This window comes from Onychostoma macrolepis, chromosome 17 (genome assembly GCF_012432095.1).
Source record: "Onychostoma macrolepis isolate SWU-2019 chromosome 17, ASM1243209v1, whole genome shotgun sequence".
Classification (NCBI taxonomy): domain Eukaryota; kingdom Metazoa; phylum Chordata; class Actinopteri; order Cypriniformes; family Cyprinidae; genus Onychostoma; species Onychostoma macrolepis.
Window position 1 is genome coordinate 7389319 of NC_081171.1, and position 27136 is coordinate 7416454.

Genomic DNA, 27136 nt, shown 5'->3' on the forward strand with positions numbered 1-27136 from the left:
CTAACAAAAAAAAAATATTTGGATAGGCTAGCTGCCAATATCACAAAATCCTGATAAGAAAAAAACTACTTTATTACTACTTTATATTACTTTATTTATTGTTGATTATTCGCACTTATGCCATGCCTCTGTGCATCTGGTGACTGCATTTCTTGCTTAGTTTTTTTTATGCATTTAAATGTTGCCATCATATAATAATGCATTTTAGTGGCAAATGCTTAAATAAACGTTACTTGATCACAACTGGATCCTCTGCAGTGAATGGGTGCCGTCAGAATGAGAGTTCAAACAGCTGATAAAAACATCACAATAATCTACATGACTCCAGTTCATCGGTTAAAGTTTTGGTAAGTGAAACAAATTCATTATTTTTTTATGTTTTTAAGAAACAAATTCATTATTGAGACATTTTTAATTAGTTTTTGACCAAAATACAAGTCCTCTATCCATAATATTCTCCGGTGAAAAAGTCATCTTGTCTGAATCAAGAGAGAAACATGCACAGATCAAGAACCGTTTACAAGCAAAAACAGTCCAAAACAGTTCTAAACAAACATGTCTGTGGAGTTAGAGGACAACAGGGGATGGACTTTTTAACCAAAGGAAGCATTATTATGGTTTATGGACTGATATTTTGGCCAGAATCAATGGTTTAAAATTAAAACACCTCAATGATGGATTTGTTTCTTACAAACATACAGCTTTTCACCACACAAGAAATTAACTGATGGACTGGAGTCATGTGGATTATATCTGTTTCATTGTGATGTTTTTATCAGCTGTTTAGACTTTCATTCTGACGGCACCCATTCACTGCAGAGGATCCATTGGTGAACAAGTAACGTAATGCTAAATTTCTCCAAATCTGTTCTGATGAAGAAACAAACTCATCTACATCTCCCATGCCCTGAGGCAAATTTCCTTTTGGGAGTGAACTATTCCTTTAATGCTAATCAATATATAAAATAATTCACATTTAGGACTTTTTCAGTTCAGGAAATAAAAAAAAAAACTTGAAATGTTTTGTAGTTTGTCTGCTGTGAAGGCAAAGACTTGCGGTTGAGCGGTTAGATTCAGTTGACTGGTCAGAGTCCATTTTACCTGCCAATTTCAGGCCAGACAAAACATCCTTTCAAACAGCGTGCTGCCAAAACAACTGTGAAATAGAGTTGCGAGAACGAGGAAGGTGTGTTGAAAACATCTAACCATCTTTGCTTTCCTCTTTGAGATTCTTTAAAAACACTGAATGTAGCTTAATATAGCATCTGCACATCCATTACAATACTTTTGTAAGACCTGATGTAGTACACCTTTTAAGTGTGGCAGAAACTTTTGCTATTTTGGCTTGTTTGTTTATATGCATGCATTGCGTTCGAGATAAAACGGGACAGAGAAAAACATCTGAACAACGCAAGCTGCTTTGTATGTGAACGTTCCCATGGAAACCAGGTTGTGGAGTTGTTGCGCTATCCTGCTATGTTTGTTCTGAGAGATGTTCATGTAATTCCTTTTGAGCTGCATAATTTAGTTCTTCTTAGGCAAGGATAAATAGCTGTGTTTTCTTCCACACTAATTGGACTGCTAAAGCACTGAGGAGCGATTACAGTTTGAGAAATTACACATGGTTAATTAGAGCACATAGGTGATGTTATATGTTTAGAAAGGGAGATAATCGAATCTGAACTGCTTTATTTAGAATTACTCAATTAAAAAAATATTTCAAATAACATGGATTAAGGTAAGAGATCATGCAGGCGTTGTAAAATGAATCCTGATATCCCGACCACAACTAAATACTAACTTAACTTACGTGAGTAGCAACTAAAATCCAAAACAGATTTAGCTGGTTACTTCATATATTGCACAACCCCTAAAAAGGACATGGATGACTTTCTCAAGTTGAAAAGGTGGTATTTTTTAAAGATTTTTATTTTATTTTTCTCTAAGACTAGATATTCTATTAGAAAAGAAAAAAAAAAAAAAAAACCTTTAGTGTCATAATAAATTATATATATATATATATATATATATATATATATATATATATATATATTGTTGTTGTTTGTTTGTTTGTTTGTTTGTTTGTTTTTGTTTTTTAATAGTATGCCCACCAAAATCTAAATAAATAATATATAAGAAATCGATCCTCATAGATTTGCCTTTATAAATAATACCAGTAATAATAATAATAGTTGTTGTTGTTGTTATAATATTGTAATTTGTAATTGTAAATAATAACATTTCTGTTCATGTTACTTTTAAGTATCTTTTATTATTTTTATTGTATTTTATTTTATTTTATTCTTTATTGTATATATACTGTATAATTATATGTGTGTGTACACACACACACACACACACCTGTAATTGATAATATAAATAATAAGCCAATAATAATAATATGTAATAATTGTTATAATAATAATAATAATAATAATAGACATACAAATCATGTGAAAATACAAAATAAAAAAATAACAAAAAAGTAATGGCATCAAGCTTACATTTATATTTAAAATATATATGCAATAAAACAAAATAAGCAAATAAAAGTTGCTTATTGTATATAGACAGATTTTAACTGCTAAACACAATCTGCCAGTATTTAACAGCATAATGGGGTTTCATAACATTAGCTGTCGAACATCTGTGTGTGGCACATGATGCAACAAAAAAAGGCAGCAGATAGTTAATACCTTCAGCCTACTCTCCTGCCTATTTTGTAGAAAAGGGTAGGCGGTGAAAACTTTGTTTGTTGTGCTATTAGGCCTAAACTTTTGGAGAGCAGGTGTTTCCTGCCAGGCGGAGACAACAGTTTGAGTGATGTGCAGTGAGAGATAAAAAAAGGGGAAAAAAATAAAAATACCCAGAAGAAAGAAAAAAAATCAATTCTCTGACCATGCCTGTGTGAACAATATGGGCAATGCAGGCCGCTTTCTCAGATGTAAAAAGTAACAGACAGTCCTGCTGCAGAATAAACTGGCAGAATAAAGCCGTGCTCTCTCAAGTTACGATGTCCTTTCCATCATAAAACAGCAACACCCTTTAGCATCATAAAAATGCTACCAGGTTCCCCATGTTTTGCAAGCAGAATATTGTGTTGATTTACTGTGTTTATTCTGCATTTCCCATCAGGTTGGTGTGAAATGAACACTGCATTGGTATAGTTGATTATTCTAACAGCAGGGGTGTGAGACGTCATTGTAAAACCTGTCATGCGAGGTTGCTTTAAAAAGTGGTGGAGTCTCGCCTCCAAACAAGATAGCTGAGCAGTATCGTAAAGTGCTGAATAATTTGATTCTAATTAGAATTTTTTTTTATATATGAACAAACACAATTAGTGCTGAACTAGTTTGACATATACAACATTCTGCCCTGGGCCGAAGCTTAGCATGGCAAATATTCAATCAAACTGTTTTCATTGTGTCGGAGCCATAGCCTTGTGGGTAAAGATCTGACATACGGCGCATTTGCACCTCAGGCAACCGGAGTTCAAGTCCTGGTTTCTCCAGTTTTGTTCCCCTTTCTGCTTTTTCATTGTTTCCTGTGTATCTCTATATATGATCCTATCAAAATAAATACTACTGTGTGCATGCTATGTAGTGAGATGGTGACCTTGTGATTAAGGTTAACCAGGTCACACTTAAATGTTGACCCGTGGACTGAAGAATTATTAATATCCCCTCTTACCAATATGTAGACTCTAGAAATCTCTAATTTCCTTGGTGCACCCCAGGGTGCCTTGTTTTAGTGCAAGGCACCCTGGGGTGCACCAATGAAACGTCCCCTGTAATTAATGAACCGCAATTTGAACTGATTACATAATATCTTCCACACTACCAGTCAAAAGTGCACTTGAATTTGACTGAAAAAATCAAAAAAACAAAACTGAATCTAAAAGCTTGGCCTTAAATGAAAACTGACTTTAACTGAAAAATTGACTGTTTACTATTGTCCTCTTGCATTATCGACACACTATTTTCCTGTTTTAAAGCTACTTTGACAATCTGTATTGTATAAAGCGCTATATAAATAAAGGTGACTTTACTTCAATGATTGAAATTAGTTTTGTACACCAACTCATATTACATTCACAATTGTGCAGTTTACAGATGTTTTATATTACATTCAAGGTTTACATTTTCCCTGGGAATGATCTTGGTGTCAGTAGCACCATGTCTTACTGTTTAAACTACAGGAACATACATAAAAAAATAATGTTTTTTTTTTTTTATTATTATTATTGGGACCAGATCAAAAGCCAATGGCTGGGAATTTTGAACAAGCACAAATATAGATTTTGATTTGTCAGTTTCAGTACTTTGATGACTTTTTATTAAGATGTGGACACTATCAAAGAGTTTGAGTGGTAATGTAGGCCTATATTATAGAAATAATCAAAGAATGAGAAGTTTGACTATAAACGAGTAACTGAGTTTTAAAAGCCCTATCTGTGAATTTCAGCAGATTAAAGATCTTGAAATCTTTTTCTCTGTGCCATTTTAGCAACACTGACAAAACAGACCATAACAGATGATGTAAGTTCATTCATGTTTTCTTGTTATTGAATAGATACACAAATGGCAAAGAGCCAATGTTGGTACTGCAGCCAACAACTAAAATGAAAAGAAACTTCTAAAATGCAAAGAATTAAACCTGATTTGTGTGAGTTGGTCGTTAGCCAAGCAAAGCTTTTGGGCAGGTTGACTACGGTCATTAACCTTTATTTCAGCATTTAATTTTGTTTCAAAGTGTGTCAGACATGAAAGCTTTTCAGTTCCAGTTAATGACCTGTCACTCAAGCTCAGCCTTCCCCAAATATTATTCTGAGCTCCATGCAGGCCAAACCAGGAAGAGAATGAAGCTGAACAATATTCCTAACCTGACTTCAATTTTACTCTGTTCTAGTCTGAATGTTGCCAATCAATAAAAATAAATTAATAAATAAATAATTTTAAAAATAAGTTGGCATTAAAGCTTACTCTAACTATTGTCAACTTTGACAGGAAGAGACAGATTTTTTTTTTTTTTTTTTTTTTTAAGAGGACAATCATGCTGAGCAGAATATAAGAAATCAATGAAACCACAATAATATACCGGAATATAGAGTTGAGCTCAAGGATATCCCGTTTATGTAGGACCAAGTGCTTGAAGCTAAATTGAAGTACCAGGCTGATGCGTCATGATTCTTTTTAAACAAAGACTTCAATAATCCCTGATGAAAATGTTCCTACAGACCTCTGGTATATGAAATAAAAATAACAACAATCAAATGCAATGAATACTCATGCTAATATTTTTTTATTGGCAGTATAATACACTGTACAAGCACAATCCTACTATTTAATTACTTGATTTGTCTGATTATAATACTTGATTTCTTGATTTTTAAGAGTTAATCCACTCTTTACAGTACAACAGGCGGGTAAAGACTCAACATCAATCTGCTGCATTTTGATTAGGTCACACAAACATATCATTAGAATATGAAAGGAAAATATGTGCATTTAAATATGTGCATTCGTAGTAGTATTTTTTACACATACAGGATCTCAAACATTAGAAAAATATGTGAATTTCAATAGAAATGTCAGGTTTAATTAACTCCTTTCTATACAAACACAAATTGCATGCAAATTAGTTTATTATAGAAAAGGCCTTGATCACAAAAGTTATTGCTATCACTGCCAGTGCGAAGCAGACAATGTTTGTGCATATTTTCTAGTAATAATAGCAATAATATTTTATCAAATTATGGAAAAAGAACATTATATACAGTACCATTTCTGTAGTAGAGACTAGACTTGTTATGAGAACCAAACGATGCAGACCAGCTTCATACTTCTGCTCCTACTAACCCAGTACCACTGAAATGACACAAAATTCATGAGATTTAAATATAAACTTGCATATTTTGTGCCAGACAAATGGCCCTACAGCAATAGCCATCATCTTTTTAAAACAGCACTATTAATTTTGACAAAAACGAAAGCCGAGGAGAGTAAAATTGGCTTGCGGAGGACCAATATCGAAGGCTGTTCTCTGACAGACATTTTGACAAAGTTTAAGAGCCTGTAGTTTAAGACTGTGGGAATGTGGTGTCACGCAGCAGTTCCCATCCACCCTGTGTGAACCTGGCCTGTCACATCCTCTCATTGAAATCACAGTACTTTCAGCTCAGCGCCGGTAACTTATGTAAGGCTAAATGAGGTCTTTCGGTTCTGCTCTTTCCCGAGAGGGTAAAAATAATCTGCTACATCAAATTGTACCTTAAGCGCAGACACCTATGAGAGTACAGTATGTAGTCAGCTTATGGTCGCTTCTAATTATACAGCTTTACCTTCAGATATATGTGCAAAAGGGTAATTTTGCGTGCTAAAGGGCTGTCCTTGCTGCCAGATTGTAAGTTTATTTTTATATATATATATTTAATTCGTTTTCATTTTCTGTTTGAGATTGTTTTTTAAAGGCTTTTCTCTGTGGGAAGGCCACAGCAGGGAGACTATAACGCTACAAAAGCACAAAAGGCCTTCTGATTAGTCTATCACAGCCCTTTCAGCTTCAGCTTCATCTTGTTTGCCTTTTTCTTGTGGTGTCAGAAGAAAGCCCGGCGTGTTTCCGTTAAATGAACTGTATAAATTAGCTTAATTTATGCTCTCTCTCATCTGCTAACAGAACAACTAAAACCAATCAGTGACAGAAAGCGTTATCAAACTTGCACTGAATGAAATCCCATGGGGGAATTTGTCTCTGTGGACAAGATTAACAAGGGTCACAGATGGCAGGAATTGAAAACCTGAGCACATAATTGAATATAGGAGACTGTCAGTCACTGTGAACTGTATCTGAGACCTTGAGGATCATCCATCACAGAGGAGACCACTGAATGAGCAATCAAAGGTTTGAATTCAACATCACATCATTGTGTTATAAAAACTCATCAGGTCAGAGGTCATAACTGATAATCATGGAAATGAGAGCTGGTTATGATCTGCTCACACTATCATGATAATCACAGATCAGTGATGAAGGCCATGTGAGACATGTATAGACATAGTATAGATGTATCTATACTTAAATATATATTTAACATTTACACATGCATTTCCATTCATTACTGCAAGTGTTACATTATTATTATTATTTTTATTATTTTATTTTTTTGGCTGTGCAATGTATACACACCCACATATAGTTTGAAATTCCACAGAAATAATAATAATAATAATAACAACAACATCAACAACAGTTATATTTATATTTTGCCATTATGAATGGAAATTATAAATCTATAAATGTATACATAAATGTATAATATAAAAAAATACATAATAAATGAAATATATTATTTTATACATTGTAAAATAATATTATTTAAATAATATATTATTATCATACCCACATAATATTTACACATATTTTTAAAATATGTATTATTATCCTTATTATACTTTATATTATATATTATTCCAGCTGTGTAATTTCTGTGCGTGTGTGTGTGTGGGGGGGGGGGGACAACAGCATAATAATAATAATAATAACAACAACAACAATTATTAGATTTATCATTTGCAATAATGAATGGAAATTATAAGGCCATGAATGTATACATAACAAATGTATAATATGTACGTATATATTATTTTTATATGTTTACATCAATATCAGCAGGGTAATTACAAATGTGTTGCAGCATAAAACAATCTTTTTTCAGCTCTGATAATGTTTATTTCTATAAATGCATGCCTAGGCCTACAATAACTGTGACTGAAGAGGATAGCATTGATTATGGGGGAGACTCTTGAAGTAAGAGCTTTATATCCTGCTAAAATGGAAAATAGTGAGACTAAAAAGAGGAACAGAAAAAAATTAGGTAGGGAGAAAGAAAACGAGAAAAACAGACGAGAGCATTAAAATACTTGCATGAATAATGCAGAAGGAATTTCCATGCTGTTTTTAATGCCTTGCAGCGACTTGTGCTTCAACTACAATCAGCACCTGTCTGGCACATAGGATACAGGACACTTTGATATATTACCCTTCCATAACACAGCAACAAAGAAAAATCAGCTCCCTAGGCAGACACATGTTTGCTGTGCACATGCAAAATCTCCATATTGCAAACACTTACACACATTTCCACATAGAAACCACAGATCAAACAGCATGTCTATTAAAATTAATGCAATAAAATATGCATTTCCCTTAATCTCGTTGCTCTCTTTGAATGCTTGTGTGGTTTGAACAGGATCAGTGCAGGAATAATAAGTTTTCACCTGTCAGTGGATTCACTGGACACAGCATCACTGCACAGTTGTTTATCCATGCACTACCCATATGTTGCTCTGTGGGATGCTTGAATTACATAAGATTGTCTGCTGTGTTCAGGTATATAACACTAAGCAAAGGCATTGATCTAATTACAATTTCTCAAGAAAAATAGACAGTCCTCCAGAAGGAATAAACAGTCAGTACAGTCAATCTGAACCAACTTTTTTCCATCTTAATACCAATTCCTAGTCATCTTGTGCATGATCTTAAGGACCAAATTTTGTCTGTGTATGTAAATTTTGCATATGAACTCTCCAACTGAACCATGAAGGTATGCACAAATGTGCACTTAAACATGCATCAAGAATGCAAAAGCACCAGTGAAATCTTCTGACATTTGATCAATTTTAGATATTTTTGGCTGGTATGTGTTACCAAACAAAGCTAATGCAATGCAATGACAATACAGCTTAATTGCCATCTGTATTGTCATCATCATTCAGCTCAGCCTGAGACATAAACAAAGCTGCTTGTGCAAGACATTTCTCTTCATGTGTATATTCAGCCTTTACATGTGTATGCTCTAGTTAATGATCTCATTAATTTTCTTGTGGATTCTTTTTATTATTATTTCTGGTACTCTCAAAAAAAAGTGAGAAAGTATAACACAGTAGCTTTAAGTGAAGACTTTGAAAGTTGAAAACTGGAAGTTACTCAAGAACATAATAATGGCTGTCATTTTTACATGCATTCAGTTGCATAATCTTCATACTATTAATAAATGAATTATTGAAAAGTGAGAGTATTAATAATGCTACAAAAGATTTGTATTTCAAATAAATGCTGTTCTTTTGAACTTTCTATTAATCAAATAATCCCAGGGGGAAACAGTATCCCCAAAAATATTAAGCAGCACAACAAATTAATAATAAGAAGAAATGTTTCTTAAGCAGCAAATCAGCATATTAGAATGATTTCTGAAGGATCATGATGTGACACTTGAAGACTGGAGTTATGATGCTGAAAATTCAGCTTTGCATCACAGGAATTTAAAATATATTAAAATAGAAAATAGCTATTTTATATTGTAAGAATGTCACAATGTTACTGTTTCACTGCATTTTTGATCAAATAAATTCTGCCTAATATAAATGATGTATTTTAAAATTTAAAAAATGAAAAAGAAAAAGAAATTAAAAAAAAGGGCTAAAAAGTTCATTTTAACCTGTTGACTTTATGAAAGCATACATCAGGGGACAGACAGATGGCAGCAGCTTTTCTTTTCTTTCGCATCGCCATATTACACATCTAAAGGTCGGAAGGTCTTTATATTATCCTCAAATTACTTATATAATGCCTTCTTAATTCCAGCCACCTGTGTGTGTCCTTTGAAGGCGAACTAGTGGGATGAGGTTGATCCAGCCAAAGAATCAAGCTCTGATTGAACAGACTGGACAATTAGAGCATCTGTGGCACACACACACACACACACAGAGGGAGAGAGAGAGAGAGAGACGGTAGTACAGAGGGAAGTGCAGAGAATGTGCCCTGTGATTACTAATCAGACAGCGGCTCAATGACTGACGATTGTGACCTTCCTCTTCAGAAAGCTTCTCCTCATCCTGGGTCTGGACTCCTCTGCTTAATGCTGAGCACACAGAGGGGAAATCTAATGGTCTCTGGCAGAGCTCCAGGACGGCATGTAAAACACAGTGGAGCTCCACATCCACAGCTGGTATTTGCCCACGTCCAACAAAAGACAGGCTTTTTGACAGCAGAGATACCGCAGCAACATGTCATTATCTAATTAAATCTCTTGTTGTCCCTGCTCACCATTTTTCCCCTCACTCTCTCTCTCTCTATCTAGCTCTCCCTCCAAGCAGATGCAGAGTTGATTTTTCTTCTTTCTCTCCGGCTGAGTAGCGGCATATTGATGGACAGGGACACAATCCACACAGAAATGTCCTCGCATCATGGTTGATTGAGATGCAAATGCATTCATAAAGTCGGGAGCGCACTGCATCAGCCTCATCTAAAATCATCACACTAGATCCACTTCTCATTTAAAGTTGGAGAGGGTGTTTGTTCAGTGGCAGCGTAAAAAACTTTTGATAGTAAGAAAATAACAAGGCTGGATCTAAAAATATTTGGAGTCATAAATCTCAGCAAAATGCATATCCATAAGAGCAACGCTCAGCAACACTTTACTAGAAGTGTTTTACGGTATGTATAATCCATTAATTTTTAAGGCACTTCAAGCACTTAATGTATTCTCAGTATAAACAAAGTATGATGCATAAAACATGGTCTTCACGTGTTGTTTTAACATATATGTGTGAATATTTTTTTTTATATTATATTACATTAAGTTTGAAGTTGGTATGTATGTGTGTATGCATGTTTGTACAGCATGTATTTATTTGTTTGTTTGTTTGTTTGTCTGTCTGTCTATCTATCTATCTAGAAAGACGCCTCTCCATGACTACATATACTTAAACATTTTTTTAATAAAATAAAACAAAAATAACAAAAACAACTATTTTCTATTTTAATATATTTTAAAATGTAAGTTATTTATTTGACGCAAAGCTGAATTTTCAGCATCATTACTCCAGTCTTAAGTGTCACATGATCATTCAGAAATCATTCTATGTTGATTTGTTGCTCAAAAAAACATTTCTTATTATTATAATGTGGAAAACAGTTGTACCACTTACTATTTTTGGGGGGGAACACCATAATGCATTTTTTTATTTTTTATTTTTCAGGATTCTTTGATGAATAGAGAGTTCATAAGAACAGCATTTATTTAAAATATATATATTTTTTGTAAGATTATAAATGCTTTCACTGATCAATTTAATATGTTCTTGCTAAATAAAAGTATTAATCTCTTTTAATTTTGTATATTTTTATGTTTTTCAAATATATTTAAATTCATTGCAATACTTACATTTTCCAGCAAAGTTCACAGCAAAACCTCTAAAAATTATTTAATCACAGTCACTGTGCACAGCCTCAAGTTCAATAAAAATTTCAATTAATAAGTAATATTTAGAATGAACAACTCTTAATACATTCATTAGACTAATAAGATGGCTCATCAAATAAGAGTTTAAATTAAAATTATATAAACCGAGTTCAACTAAAGTGCTACTCAAATCCAAAGCTTCTCATGAAATGACCGATATGTTAATGCAAGGAGACTCAGAGCCACAGGGTTTTGGCACCAAACACAACAAATCTCAACATTAATTTATTTTCAAAAGGTTGTCATGGAGAAAGGGGAGGATTTACTCATCTTCGGGTGAGTTCAACCCTGTACGGTCACACTGACACATGGTACATGAGGGTCAGAGCGACTTCAACAGAGAGAGAGAGAGAGAGAGAGAGAGCAGATCAATGGAGTGTGAAAGTGATTAGAGGAAAGAATGCCACCCTGAGACAAGAGCAGAGAATGAGACCTAAAAGTAGGAAAGGTGGAAGGATGGAATATGAAATGAGGGGCCATAAGGAATGAAAACAAAGAAATCTCGTGAGGGCCAGAAGGATGGATAGAAATAGGCACACTAAAAATGAACGGAAAATGAAAAGAGGAAAAAAATAAGAAAAATGAAAGTTGCATTATGAATAGGGGTGAGGAGGAAATGAGACGAGCAGATGAGAAAAGGGAGAGGACGAGGACGATTTGAGAAATAAGAGATGAGGCGAAAGGAGAGCAGTATTAATGTAGGACAACCAGGGAGGAGAGAGCAATTTGAGGAGAACAGAGAAAGAAGGGGATCTAATATGGGGAAAAGGACAGAAAGGAGATCGGGAAGACATGAGAAAGCAGGAGGAGGAAGAAAAACTAAACAAATGGACATTATTAAATGTTTTACATTTAATTTTAAACAAATGAAAAGGTGTTTATATGGGTACTTTTGGCCATGTTGAGTAGAAATAAAACTCCCTTAAAACACACCTTCACTAGTTTATGTATTTGTTTACTAAAAAATTTTATTTTAGGAAATTTTAGGAAAAGCCTCATTTGTATCTTAAATAGACAAATACTTTTCTCACACTTATTGCATAGATTGATGAAATACAGCAACAAAAAAAATGGGCATAATAATATATATATATTTTTTATACACATACAATTCTGTTTATTTCTAACAGCTTTAACAAAAAAAAAGAAATATTTTTATTATTTTTCATATTGTATTATTATAAGTCAATTTCTAGAATGATTTCTGAAGGATCATGTGAGTATTGGAGCAATGGCTGCTGAAAATTAAGCTTTGCATCGCAGGAATAAATTAAAAAATATATTTACAATCATTTAAACTGTAATATTTCACAATCCTACTGTTGTATTTTTTACAAAAAATTTTACAAAAAAAAGAAAGTGTTTTTCATCAAATAAATAAAGAATTTATTTAGCATTAGAGAGTTCTTTCAAAAACATATTAAAAATCTAAATCTAATTTAAATCTAATTAAATCTAATAAAAAAAATTTAACTGCTCCAGTAAGATAGAGTAGAAACAGTAAGAAAAGGAAATAAATGAATACATGGTAAAAAAAAAAAAGAAAAAAAAAAGTGATAAGGTACGGAGCCCTTTAAGGGACATGGTGGTGGGAAAAATTCGGGATGAGTGGAAAAAATTAGGGGTGGGAAGAAAAAATATTTTTCAAATGTTTTGCGTGCTCTCGCAAAAGTTTTGCGTTCCCTCGCAAAATGTTTGCGTTTTCTCGCAAAGATATTTGCGTTCTCTCGCAAAACTTTTGCATTCCCTTGAGAAACTTTGCGTTCCCTCACAAAACTTTTGCGTTCTCTCGCAAAGATATTTTCGTTCTCTCTCAAAACTTTTGCATTCTCTCAAAGATATTTGCATTCTCTTGCAAAGATATTTGCATTCTCTCGCAAAACCATATGATTTCGGACAAACTCTTCCTGTTTACTTTACAGCTTGCAGTGGTTACAGCTCGTATGTTCAGAATGGAGCAGTTCATAGAGTTTTATTTTGAACTTGGACTCAAATAAATTAATAAGTCAGTGCTTAGTTCAAGGCACGGTTTTGGGATATAATAAAACGCTTAATGTGGCTTAATGTTTTAAAACAGTAACATTGGAGGACCAAATTCGATAATAAAAGCTGATAAAATTATTAGGCTAATATTAATATCCTTATTAAAAATATTACTAAGCAGAATAGCCCAGAATATGAACGCAACACCCTGCACGTAAGCTTTTTTCTCCCCAATAAAACGCTTAAGGTAGGCTAATGACTGAAAACAGTGATTTAAAAATATCAAATCCCTTGCTTTCATATTCTGGGCTATTCTGCTTTATTAATGGCAATATTATTAAATGTTATGAATAACAATTTTATTAGTATTTTATTGCGAGGGAACGCAAAACATTTGAAAAATATTTTTCCTCCCACCCTGAATTTTTTCCACTCACCCCAAATTTTTCCCACCACCATGTCCCTCAAAGGGCTCCGTAATAAGGTGATATTCAAATAAATAAATACATTTTAAAACAAAAGCTGAAAATAAGTTGCATTGTAAATATGTCTTTCCAACAGTGATAAATAAACAAAACAACGTGTCGCCTCTGGCTTGCTCAGTTGGGGACACTTAATTTCTAGCGATTATCGCCGATTTGATTGCACAGATACTATTTAAACTAAACTGAGCTAGACAATGACATCTCTGAATTCACTAATGAAATGCCTTTAACTGAAAATTGAAAATTGAGTGTTTAATCTTATCATTATACATTACTGACACTCTATCCTCCAATTTGATACTGTTAAGTGCTTTGACACAATCTGTATTGTAAAAGCGCTATATAAATAAAGGTGACTTGACTTGACTTGACAACAAATTTTGAAAAACGTATTGGAACTATCTCATTACAAACCATCCACCTTTTCATGCATCAGATTAAATATGCCTTCTACCCTCAATAACGTCTTTGGAGAGAGAAAATAGCAGCAGTGAAGAAGATGCAGTGACTAGAGGAGAGATGTTGAGGCAGTTCTCTAGAGAGACGAGAAGGGTAGAGGGCAGAAAGTGAGAGTGAAAATAAGAGAGAGAGTGTCTGTGAGGGAGAGAGATAGGAATGGCTCGAGGATGTTCTATACAACTCATTGACCTCTCAACATCAGCAGCACAAACACACGATTCCCTCTGTACAAGCACATATGATTGAGAGCTAGCCCTGTAGTAGGACAAGAGGCTAGATAGAACTCAAATGTCAACCAAAATCATTTGTTCTGGTACCAGCAGCAGACAGATCACTCGATTCTGTCCTTCATTATATCTGTTCCACCCTTGAGCAAGATCTTCTGGCTATTCGTTATGATGGTTGGATCTTACTTTTGGGCAGTGTACATAAGTACATGATTAGATTAGGAAAAGTGAGAATCAAATAATCTGGTGTAGGGTTTGACCTGGGTTGGTTACATTATGTTTGGAAGTTTGAGCTCTGCAAGTTTTGATCCATGAACTAAATCACCACTGCATTTTCAAGCAAGATCCCAGGTTTCTCTATGGAGGCTGACAAAGGCTGTGTTTATTTTAACAAATGTATATTTAACAAAACTACTAAATACACACAAAAAAAACCTGCTAAAAATCTAAATAAAATTAAAACGCAAAAACAACAACAATAATAATAATAATAATATAAACTGATTCAAAACTATAATTGTATTTCAATGGTACTAAAATAACACTGGTATACATACTGCATACTACAGAAAAGCAGTATGCCTTTTTATAACAGCATCTTATTCTTAACTAAGCAAAATGAAAACAAACAGCCATTGTTGTTTTATAATTTAAGGGTGACACCATAAACAAACACATTTGATTGCAGTTGATAGTTGTACTTCAAAAGACAGGAAATGCCAGTCTGATAATGACAACGATTACAGCACTTTGCTTTTAGCATGCTAGAGAATGTCTTTCATGATTAACCTCATGTGACTGTAAATTTGTAAATAAGACAAAAAACAGATGCCTGAACAGATGAAAGCGCTTAGCACAAAGACTGAGGAGCGAACCAAAGGAATAACATGCCTAACCATGCTTTTACTGGATGACACTTCAATCTTGTTGTTTTCTACAGCCCATTTTCTACATAAATAATGTGCATGTGATGGAAAGCAGTTCACACAGACAGCGTACCCACACAGAGAACAAAGGCTTTCAAATCAAAACAACAGTTTGAAGCGGGATTACGTGTTTTCCAAATAAAGGTGTTTGAAATACCTGTTTGGAAACAACCATTATGTTTGAAGTTATTTTGTTTGTTAAAACACAAAATTAACTTCAAAACTTCAATTACACATTTCGCAACAAGTCCTGGCAACAAAAACTATCCACTGCCTCTTATTTATTTAATACACAATGAAATTGTAGAAGTGCAATAACTACCGCAAAAGAAAAACTGATTTACTTTTAGTGAATCAAGATCAAGCAATTTAATACAGCCATAACTATGAGTCAATACTTCATATGAAACTTCATATGTAGTAATAATTCTAAGCTTTTAATGGATAAGTGGGTAACTAGGGATTTTAAGGGCCCACAAAGGGCTATTTTTAATAAGAATTTTCATAAATGTGCATGTGTGATTATTGCCTGCATAATATTACCTTCTTCTTAAAGAAAGCCTACTGGATGTGATATTTGAGCTTTAGATAAGAAGACATACAGCTTAAATGTTTATCCTGAAATTACAAGCATATTTTACTCGAAGAATGTCTCACAAATGCATTTGATGAAATAAACTCTTCTAAGACATATAGAGGAAACATAGGATAAACCTGAAAAGCCATTCAGCAGTCTTACAAGTACTGCAAAGCATGATAAATCTGGACAAATTGAAAGTGAATTAGCATTACAAAAACAGCTGTGTGGTCTGCCTGTACAAATGTCTGCAGAGCCGGTGTTCATGGTTGGGTAGTTTGCCACTGTTTCATAGTCACAATAACAAACACTCTTAAATGTGAAATGCACAATATTTGGCCTTTAATTTGTATTTCTCGCTCGTTCGTAACAGCAGTTTGTCTCCAGGCTGCTGGGAGACTCTTTTAGGACATCACCTTAAATGTTGTCTTCATGATTTATACTCATCCTCCTCCTTGCAATCTCTTTCTCACTCACCTTCACTAAACAAACCTTATAAAACATGCTACTTGATGTTGTTGGAATGTCTCCAGCTCACAACGATTTCAAACACCATAAAACATAATAAACGGAAATTAAATTGCATGTGCTCAGTAAAGGCAGAATTTACTACAAAGCAGAAAACTTTTTACTTTCCACTAGGATTTGCAGGTAAACATGTTACTATGAGTAATGAAAAAGGCCAGCCTAAATAAAGACATCATTAATTATTACGGACAAGGTGATCTTTGCTCCAAACATTAATCCACATAGAAACGCATGAAGAAATGCAATGGGGGCTTGAAACCTGTCAAGATGTCCTGGTAATTCTTTTTTACTCAAACAATGTATTTAAAATGTATTTAAATATTAAAGCAGAAACTTAAAGCAGGCTTAAAGAAAATTAAGCCTAATTTAAATTTTTGTTAAAAGCAATGAATTACTATGTTTAAATATTGATGTACAGTGCCGTGAAAAGGTTTTTGCCCCCTTCCTGTTTTTCAAAATTTTTGCATATTTGTCACACTTAAAAGATTCAGATCATCAAACAAATGTTTACACAAATTATTATACAAAGATAATGCAAGTTAACAAAATAAGCAGTTTTTAAATGATGATTTCATTTATTAAGGGGAAAAAAGCTGTCCACACCTACCTGGCCCTATGTGAAAAATTAATTGCCCTCTCCTGTTAAATCATGAAAGAACTGCAATTAACCACATTATTTTAGAAAGCTGAGTTAAATTTCCCTAGCCAAACCCAGGCCTGATTACTGCCAGACCTGTTGAATCAAGAAATCACTTAAATAGAAGCTGTCTGACAAAGTGAAGCATTCTTAAAGGACATAAAATAACCCAGAACAACATCTAAAGAACTGCAGGCCTCACTCGCCTCAATTAAGGTCAGTGTTCATGATTCAACAATAAGAAAGAGACTGGGCAAAAACGGCATCCATGGGAGAGTTCCGAGGCAAAAGCCACTTCTGACCAAAAAGAACACAATGGTTTGTCTCACATTTGCCAAAAAGTAGCTTGATTATGCCCAAGACATTTTGGCAAATATTCTGTGATGCAACAAAATATTCAAGATGCAACAAAAGTTGAACTTTTTGGAAGGTGTGTGTCCTGTTACATCTGGTTGCAAAACCAACACAGCATTTCATAAAAAGAACATCGTACCAACAGTCAAACATGGTGGTGGTAGTGTGATGATCTGGGGCTGCTTTGCAGCTTCGGGACCTGGATGACTTGCCATAATTGATGGAACCATGAATTATGCAGGAGAAAATCCTGAAGGAGAATGTTCAGCCATCAGTTTGTGACCTCAAGCTCAAGCGCACTTAAGTTATGCAGCAGGACAATGATCCCAAACACACCAGAAAGTCCACCTCTGAATGGCTCAAGAAAAACAAAATTAAGGTTTTGGACTGCCCAAGTCAAAGTCTGGACTTAAATCCAATTGAGATGCTGTGGCATGACCTTAAACAGTCCATTCATGCTCGAAAACCCTCCAATGTGGCTGAATTAAAACAATTCTGCAAAGAATAGTGGGCCTAATATTCCTCCACAGCGATGTGAAAGACTCATTGCCAGCTATCGCAAACGCTTGATTGCAGTTGTTGCTGCAAAGGGTGGCACAACCAGTTATTAGATTTAGGGGGCAATTGCTTTTTCACGTAGTGCCAGGCAGGTTTGGACAGATTTTTTCCATTAATAAATGAAATCATTATTTCAAAACTGCATTTTGTGTTTACTCGGGTTATCTTTGTGTAATATTAAAATTTTTTTGATGATCTGAATCATTCAAGTGTGACAAATATGCAAAAAATTAAAAGGGGAAAAAAAAACAGGAAGGGGGCAAAAACTTTTTCACACCACTGTATTTATACATCATAGCAGTGGCTTTCCGTCCATATAAGCTGCAAATGCGCCGCATACCCAGGCCATCTGAGAGAAGGAGTTCACGGGCTAATTAATACTGAGCTAATTACTAATTAATAATAACTGAGCTTCTGAAACCGTACGAAACAGGGAGATGTCTTAGATCCTCTTTTAATGAATTACTGGCAGCTCCAAGAACTAGATTTAAAACAAAAGGAGATAGGGCATTTGCAGTGAGGGCTCCAAAACTATGGAATAGTTTGCCAGCGGATATTAGATCATCTGATTTTCTGTCTGTTTTTAAAGGTCGATTGAATAGTATAGATGTGCCTATAATATTTTGTGTTTTTTTTTTCTCAATATATTTATCACATTGTGTATAGCTCTTCATAAATGTTTCGTTTATGATTGTGTTTTTATATAGTGTAAAGCACTTTGTGTGCTGAAGCTTTAAAAGTGCTATATAAATAAAATTTTACAGGTGGGGGTTAATCTTAGCACTCAGCATACCCGGTTTAAAAAGTCACCGCTCGCCAATGCATCATAGTAGTACTTTGTTGATTATTGTACAAAAGCATTATTTTTTTTGCAGTACTTACTATTGCTGTAGTACAATATCCAATGACTGCTGTTGAGAATAATAGAAAATACACAAAAAGTAAAGGTTTAAAATGCACTATGATAATGAGAATTTGGGGTAAAATGTGATTAATTTTCATTCAAATAATTTTTGTTTTTTCCCTCTTAATTCTTGGGTATAATGTGATGTAGGCTTGTGAAAGTTACCCACAGAGCTCAATAAAAGTCTTCAGATTGTATCTGAACTTCAAATAGTTGTGAAAACAATAGCCTTGAGGTAAAACCTTAGGAATAGCACCTAGCCCCTTTTCCACCACAGGAACTTTACCCAGGAACTAGGGACTTTGGGCCGGTACTCGGTGTGTTTCCACCGCAGGAACCAGGATCTAAATAAAGTTCCGGGTACAAATTTACCCCTCAGAATGATCCCTGCTCATGAGGTAGTAGTTTTTCAAAGGTCCGGAACTTTCGGGGGTGGGACTTGGACGCTGAGCATGCTGATTGGTTGAGTTCACGCAGCACTGTATTTCAACCACCATATTCGTATAATTTTTTTAAAAAATATTACTGTTATTGTGTCATGAAATGTAGTTTTAAAAGTAATTCAGGCGAGAATGTAGTTGTTTAAAACTAAAATCTGCGGTTTATTTATAAAGACAGCGCCTATTTGAAAATGTGCTTCGCTGATTTCGGAGACGTGAGCTCCAAGTCAGAACTACCGAGGACGCAAGTCCGAAATTTGCGTACTTGATATTGAGAAACATGCACAGACCTATGAAACCAGACTATTTGCCTATTCTTTTCTGTACTTTAGACCGCAATGGAAACGCAGACAGCAACAGGTCTGGGGTAAAAAAAAAGTTCCTGGGACAAATTGTTCCAGGTAATTTCAGTGGAAAAGCGAATTTCGCGAATTCGCGAAAGCGAATCACCTCACAAAAGTACTTCACAAGCCCTTCCATACAACAAAACACACCCCTAAAAGATCACCTCTCTGCATCTTTGTTGCTTTCCGTGAAGCTTCCCAGCTCTACAAAACAAGTGACCAGTCCTGGCCACCTCTGTTGCCTGTTAACAAACTGTTGCAAACACCTGTTAGCTGCTAACAAACATCTCCTTCGACTGCCTTCACCTTCCTTCTCTTTCCTGTCCCTACAACCACTGCAAACAACTCCAGCCTGTCTCCAATCACACCTGCAGTTGTTTTCATCTATGAACTTTTCATAGGTCAGGCGTAAATCATATCACACACATTGTGTACGTCAAGATTCAGCACCTTGACAGATGCCACAGCTGGAAATGAACATGTCATGCACTGTAATGATCTGGCAAGAGAGAAAACTATAGACTACTGAATATATATATTGTTATGCATTTACCTTAAACTAAATACACTTCTATTTAAAAAATAAAATACATATTTAATGTCATAATTCTAATAAGGATGGAACTATCTGTGTGGTGTGTTACTATACTGTTCCATAACAATTAAAATGCTACCTTAAAAGACAGCTGCCTATGTAGGCAGTGAGGCAGCTCACTAGATTCTGAATAGAGCTAACATTTAAGCTATTTTTATTTAGAATAAGATAATAGTAACATCAGTGTAGCTCATTTCAGCCAATAAAGCCTAAAGGATTTTTAAAAATTCCAAAGAAAAGTATTTCACTAGCTGTTTCTAATCATAACAAAAATCACTCTTGTAGAGTTTCACTTGTGGGATTTACTGCTGATAAAAAAAATCTTGAAAAACTGAGGAGGTAATAAACATCCTTGCCACATCTGAGACACATAGTACAACATTTGTCAGACCCACCTGCGTTTGTTTTTTGTTTTGTCTGCGGATGTGCGTGTACAGAATAAACTCTTTGATGTTATTTATTCTGTTCTCCTTTATTCATTGTCAATTAATTACACATCAGTCACTGTTCTGGGTCTCAAGCAGGAACGTCTAGACAACATGAAAAGCACAGCAACAAAACATCTTTATTCTCAAATTAAGAAATGATAAGAATACCATCTAAATTCGTTTTTATGGGGGGGGGGGTTCCTCAGCAAACGCCCCTGATTATCCATTCAAACCACTGTTTCTTTTCAAATCAATGTACGTGGAAAGGTTTATTCACCTTCAGACATACAAAAATCAATGCAAGATTTCCACCCTTGTTATCCATTTCTTCCTGTACTTGCAAAACCTCTCCGGACTATAATCAAGTCACATCAGTAAATATGCATGCGCGCATAAAACTTTTATGAATCACAGTACTGTGCTCTGAATACCCTATTAACACGGTAGAAACAAGACTTTTTATATTTCAGACATGTTCATATTTATAGTTCTTTCAATTCCAAGAAATGTACTTTTGCAAACGAGAAATAATTAAAACATTTTATTGTGAATTCATTGTTATTCCACCAGAGGTAAATAAGCCTAAAAATTAATTAAGGCTTAAACAGCTTGAAGTTGTTGCTTTGGGCAAAATCGAAGAATTATTCTGCTTCTTAATACTGTTGTTTAAACCTGGCCAGCAGTGACCAGGAAAGCAAAGCTGACACTCAGAAATGTCACCTAGTCTTGTTTCTCTCAGGAAAATTTGTGGCCACATTATCTCAGCAGGCCCAGCTTCAGCAGACCCTCTCCTGTCTGACAACCTGTTTTATTCTTGACATTTTTTCTTCACTTTGTTCCATGCTGCTTAATTTTTCGATTACAACAAAGGGTTTTAATGCTCCCTGTGGCTACAAGGTACTAAAAGAAACATGGATAGCTGTAGAATCTGCTCCAATAAAACTAAAGAGACAAAAACTCTGTAGTCACAATTTAAAACACTGTAACCACCTCCTTCCTATTTATTTTTAGCCATTATAAATAAATTTTTAATGAATGAATGTTGCTCTAATGTTACTCAAATGGTCCAACCAGCATCATTAAGGTAACAGGTTCAAATACCAGAGAATGCATGAAATTAACAAATGTATACTTTGAATACAATTTAAGTTGTTTTGAATAAAACTGCATGCCAATGTTATTTATTTAATTTTATTTTTTTGATAGAAGTTTATTATGGTCACCAAGGCTGCATTTACTTGGTCAAAAATACAGTAAAACAAAAAAAGTAAAAAGTAACATTGTGAACTATTATTTCAATTTTAAATAACTGTTTACTATTTTAATATACTGTATATAAAACTATAACTAACTATACAACTATTTTATATACTTATATAACTATAACTAATTTATTCCTGTGGTAGAAAAGCTGAATTTCCAGCAGTTATCAATGTCACATGATGAAATAATTTTAATATGCCGATTTGCTCAAGAAACATTTCATATCGTTTTTGAAAACGGTTGTGCTGCTTAATATTTTTGTGAAAACTGTGATATATTTTTAAAGATTCTTTAATAACTAGAAAGTTCAAAAGAACAGCATTTATTTGACATTGAAATCTATTGTAACATTATAAATGTCTTTACTATCATTTTTTTATTCATTGAATGCATCCTTGCTAATTAGAAGTCATTTAAGTCTATTATAAACGACTATCTAAAGAATAAACCCACTACAAGGTGTTGAATGGCTCCAAGCATCATGAACTTACTGGTAGACCTCCATAGAGCCCAATAGGGTTCAATAGTGCACCTTCATCCTAAGTGTCCTTTCAACCCGTGCGATGGTGTAGTGACGTGTGTCTGAATCAGGTACACCTATTATATCTAACGTAAAGCATTGCTACAAAAGCATCTTGTTGGTTTTTATATTCATTCAGAGTCACTGACCCTGAGCTGAAGATATCTGCGAGAAGAGTTCTTCGAACGCAGTTCACAGAACCACTGATCTATAGACTAGAATCTCGTGGTCATGAAAAAGCTGATTTCTGCAGGTTTCTGAAAGTACTGTGAAGGTATAACTTTAACCTGAAGATCTTTTTCAGTAGTTCCTTAAATGTTTGTTCAGAAAGCAGTAAACACAACCTTTGCCCAAGAGCCCCCACGGTTAGACAGAAGGTGAAAGCATTTATGATTCTGTTTATAGATGAATGTCTAAAAGTCCTAAGTAATTCAGTTGCTGAATATATCATTCATCCAGGGGTTCACAATGATACTCATATTCGATTCTGGTTATGCCCTGTTAAAATAGGGAGCATATCAGAAGATGACCTTTTGGGCTCACGCTAAACAGGATAAGCAACAACAGAGCGCAGAGGTTAGAAAGGGCACCAGAATCACATTTAGAGTCAATCCAAGACAGTACTGGAGGTAATGTTATGTAATTTGAATATTTATTGCTTTCAAGTAATAAGTAAAGCAACATGATACTTTTCTCCATAATATATTATAACATAATATATTTATGTTATTAAGTCCAAAAATCCACATATGCTTCTTCAAAAAGTAAAATCAGAATAACTTTTTGACAAACAAACAAACAAAAACTTTCAATAAATAAATAAATAGCAAGTACATGTATGTTGCCATAAAAACTCAAATCAGAATAAACATTTTTTGGCAGACAAACAAACAAACAAACAAAAACACGTTTTTTAAAAGCAAAATACACCTATGCTGCTTTAAAAAGTCAGAAAAACTTTGGTTGAATCGATAAATCAATCAATAAATAAATGTATTTTTAGATCATTGCAAAAAAATCTATTAAATTAAATGTGTTTGTTTGTTTTTTGTTTTTGTTTTTTAGTAGACATTCAAAGAAAATGTAACTATAGTGTTATGATATTGTAACATGGATCTTTTAAAAAGTAACCCCCACCAACACTGTGCTTAAAAAATAAAAGTACACACATAGAGAGAGACAGAGTGACACAGGGGCACAATTTAATAGGTGCAATTCATGAGCTAACAAAGGGAGAGCTGTGTGGTTTACTAGCCTAACCCGCTGGGGTAAAAGCATTTGCTTGAGCATCATCAGAGCGATAAATTACCCACAAGGCTCGCAAAGTACTCTGCTCCATCACACTTACACAAACTGTCCTCGTCTGCGGCATCCAGCCCCCTGTGCCCAAGCAACCCTCTTCCTTTAATTGCAGCAACACTCAAGCTTCTTTTTTATCTCTCATTTTTTCCTAACCTATCCCTCTCCTTCTGTCTCCCTCGTTCTCTTTGTTTCTCTCTCTCGCTCCCTCCAGCTCTCATTCTATCTCCTCTGGCGGTGTCGCTCTGGGGTAATGCATTCCGCTGTGCTCTGACTCCGAGAAAACACTCATCTGTTTAGATTGAGTTCTGACACCCGACTCTCCATCTACATTAACACCTGCACCACTCCCAGCAGAGCCTGAGTGTACACGGCTACAGCACAACAGCGACTCCAGCCCCGGCCTGAGCCTGCCCAACAGCAGGACAGCTTTAGCGCAGCAAAAACCCGCGCTTACATTAACACCTTGAGCCGACTGAACAGCCCAGGCCTGTAATCGCCTCGCTGCTGTTATCTAATGTGGGTCATTAACTTCCTGCTGTCAGAAGAAACGAGGGAATTCACTCAACTGCACACTGTGCTCCACTTCTCATCTCCCCCCGAGTCAATCAGTCTTGGAGAAAGATGTAGATGAGAAGAAAAACTACAAATGACAAAAAGCAAAAGAACAAATACAGAAAAGATCCCACTTTTAAGGCAATTACGCAGAACACAAGCAAGACAAAAGAAAAACAAAACAAAGTGATGAATGATTGATGAAAGAAAGTGAAAGAAAAAAACAAAAACAATGAAAAGAACAAAAACAATGAATGTCTCAAACATAAGAACTTTGAATTAAAAAAGAAAAAACAAAACATCAACAATGTTCTTTACAACAAACAGAATGATAAACAAAAGAAATGAACAAAGAAAAGAACAAATGAACGAAAAAAAGAACAAAAGAAAGAAATGCGCAAACAGACTAGAATGTGACAAAAAACAATGAAAGCAGAACAAAAAAATAAAATGAATGCTTCAAACAAAAATTAAACAAAAAAGAAAGCCACCAAAAAGAAAGGAACAAGTTTTAAAAAGTATCAAAAGAATGAATGAAGATAAATCAGAATGAAAGAAAGAAAGAAAGAAAAATTTTAAAAGTAAAACAAAAGAAAGAAAACTCATTTTAAAAAGTAAAACAAGAATGACTGAAGGATGAATCAAACATGAAAGAGTGAAATAAATAAAAAATCATTTTTTTTTAAATTAGCAAAAGAACAAATTAAACAAAAGGAATGAAGAAAGTGTTTACCTACATGAATAAACACATGAAACAAACAAAAAAGGGAGGAAATGGTCAAAAAATAAAATCATTAAGATTTGCAGCATGTTCTGTTTCATAAATAATAATTGAAAACTTGTCTTACTGATAAAACACTGATTTTTATAGGTTTAAGGGGAAAATTGATACTACAGAATCATTATTCTATTAAACACATCTCCCACAGCCAGCTTTACAGCCATTTCCACAGAATATGAGCTGAAACTGAAGTATTTCTGAACATAACAGAGGTAATGGAGAAACATCCCACCTCAGAACAGCACATTTCACATGCAGCTTAGACATGAGGATCAGCTCCTTTCTTAATCGAACAGGCCTGACAACAGCATCTACCACACGGTTTTCTCCAGACCAGGGATTTCACACCCCACAACACCTCCAGCGCTCATGTGGATGATTTAAGTGGCAGCTCCACCAGCAGATGCTGAGGCAGATAATGGAGGCTGTGTGGCCGTGGCTGTGTGAATGTCTCATGCACACATGTGAAGCACATGTCTGATTCCCCCATACGAACAGGACTCAATGATCCTCCCTTGTGCGATTTCAACCCAAGACCCCCTTAAGAGCTTACAACAAACATATGCCTTAGTATTTTCAGCTTTTCTGCACAATGGGTTTAAACACAATCTGCTGGGTTAATTTTATTTTCATTAAAGCAAACATGGGTAAACCGTGAATCCTGTTGTCAGGTGGCGTTATCTGACTGAGATCTCAGATTAACGGTGTTACCATAACAGCATGTCACCTGATTCTCTTCCTTTTTAATAACGCTACATGCCTGCAATATTAATTTTTAAAATGGTGAAAATGCATACAGACAGTCTGTCTTAGTGATCAAAATCTGAGCTGGTAACTAAAGCTTGTAAATGTCCATGTATATACATTTACATATTATGTATATGTCTGTGTCTGTGTTTTATGTATAATAATGTATATGTATATGTATACAATAAACACTAAGATGGGATTTTGATTGTTTTTGAAACATAAAAACCAAGGCTGCATTTATTTAATCAAAAATACAGTAAAAACAGTCATGTTTTCTTAAAAAAATTGTATTTAAAATGTAATTTATTTAATACAAAAACCTCATGCATTTTATTTTATTTCATTTCATTTTATTTTATCAGAAATCTTTCCAGATTGGAAACCATTCAAACGTTTTGTGTCGCTAATATTATCTACCATAAAAATATACCAAAGCAAACTTATCCAGATAACAATAAAACAATATTGCACAGTTTGCCTTAAGGGGTTATCACCGCTTATCACACTCTCGTAAATCGCTTTGCATAAAAACACCTTATAAAAAACAACTTGCTAAATTCACAGCTTTCATATGGTTCAACCTGTGCAGCTGTTGTTTCACCTAATAAGGGTAATCCATTAATTTATTACATCTGTCATATGAACTGCACAATCTTTGTCTGGAAGCACTGTGCAGATTTAACCAGCAGCATGATCACCTCATGCACAAATCAGGCTTCCATTCAGGAAAACCACTTGGCGACATCCATTATAAGGGAAAGTCCATTACAGAAATAACCACACAAGCTATTTTTACATTACATTTAATGTAATCCACAAGCTACATTTCTAGTTGAACTCACAAATTGCTTAATACAACAACTAACAAGGAGCACAAGACACGCTCCCGCAGCGCAAAGCCATCGCTATCAGAGGGTTGCAAAAATAGCTCTTTAGCAATATTGCCTTGTTCCTCTGCCTCTCTCTATGGCTGGTTAAGCAAAAGCCGAGTAAATGAACGTATTTATCAATGAATAATTGATGACGTATCTCCCATTGCAGTGAGCAAAGCAAAGCAATCTAATGCGTTCCTCATATAGATGGTGCACAGAGGAAACTGGTATTAAAAGCACTGTAGCAAGAGTGCGTCTTTTAAGTAACAGCAGCAGAGTGCAGGTAAAATCGAGACGGGAGAATGTCGCCATTCAACACTCCATAAAGCCTGTCTCCTGTAGTGCTCGC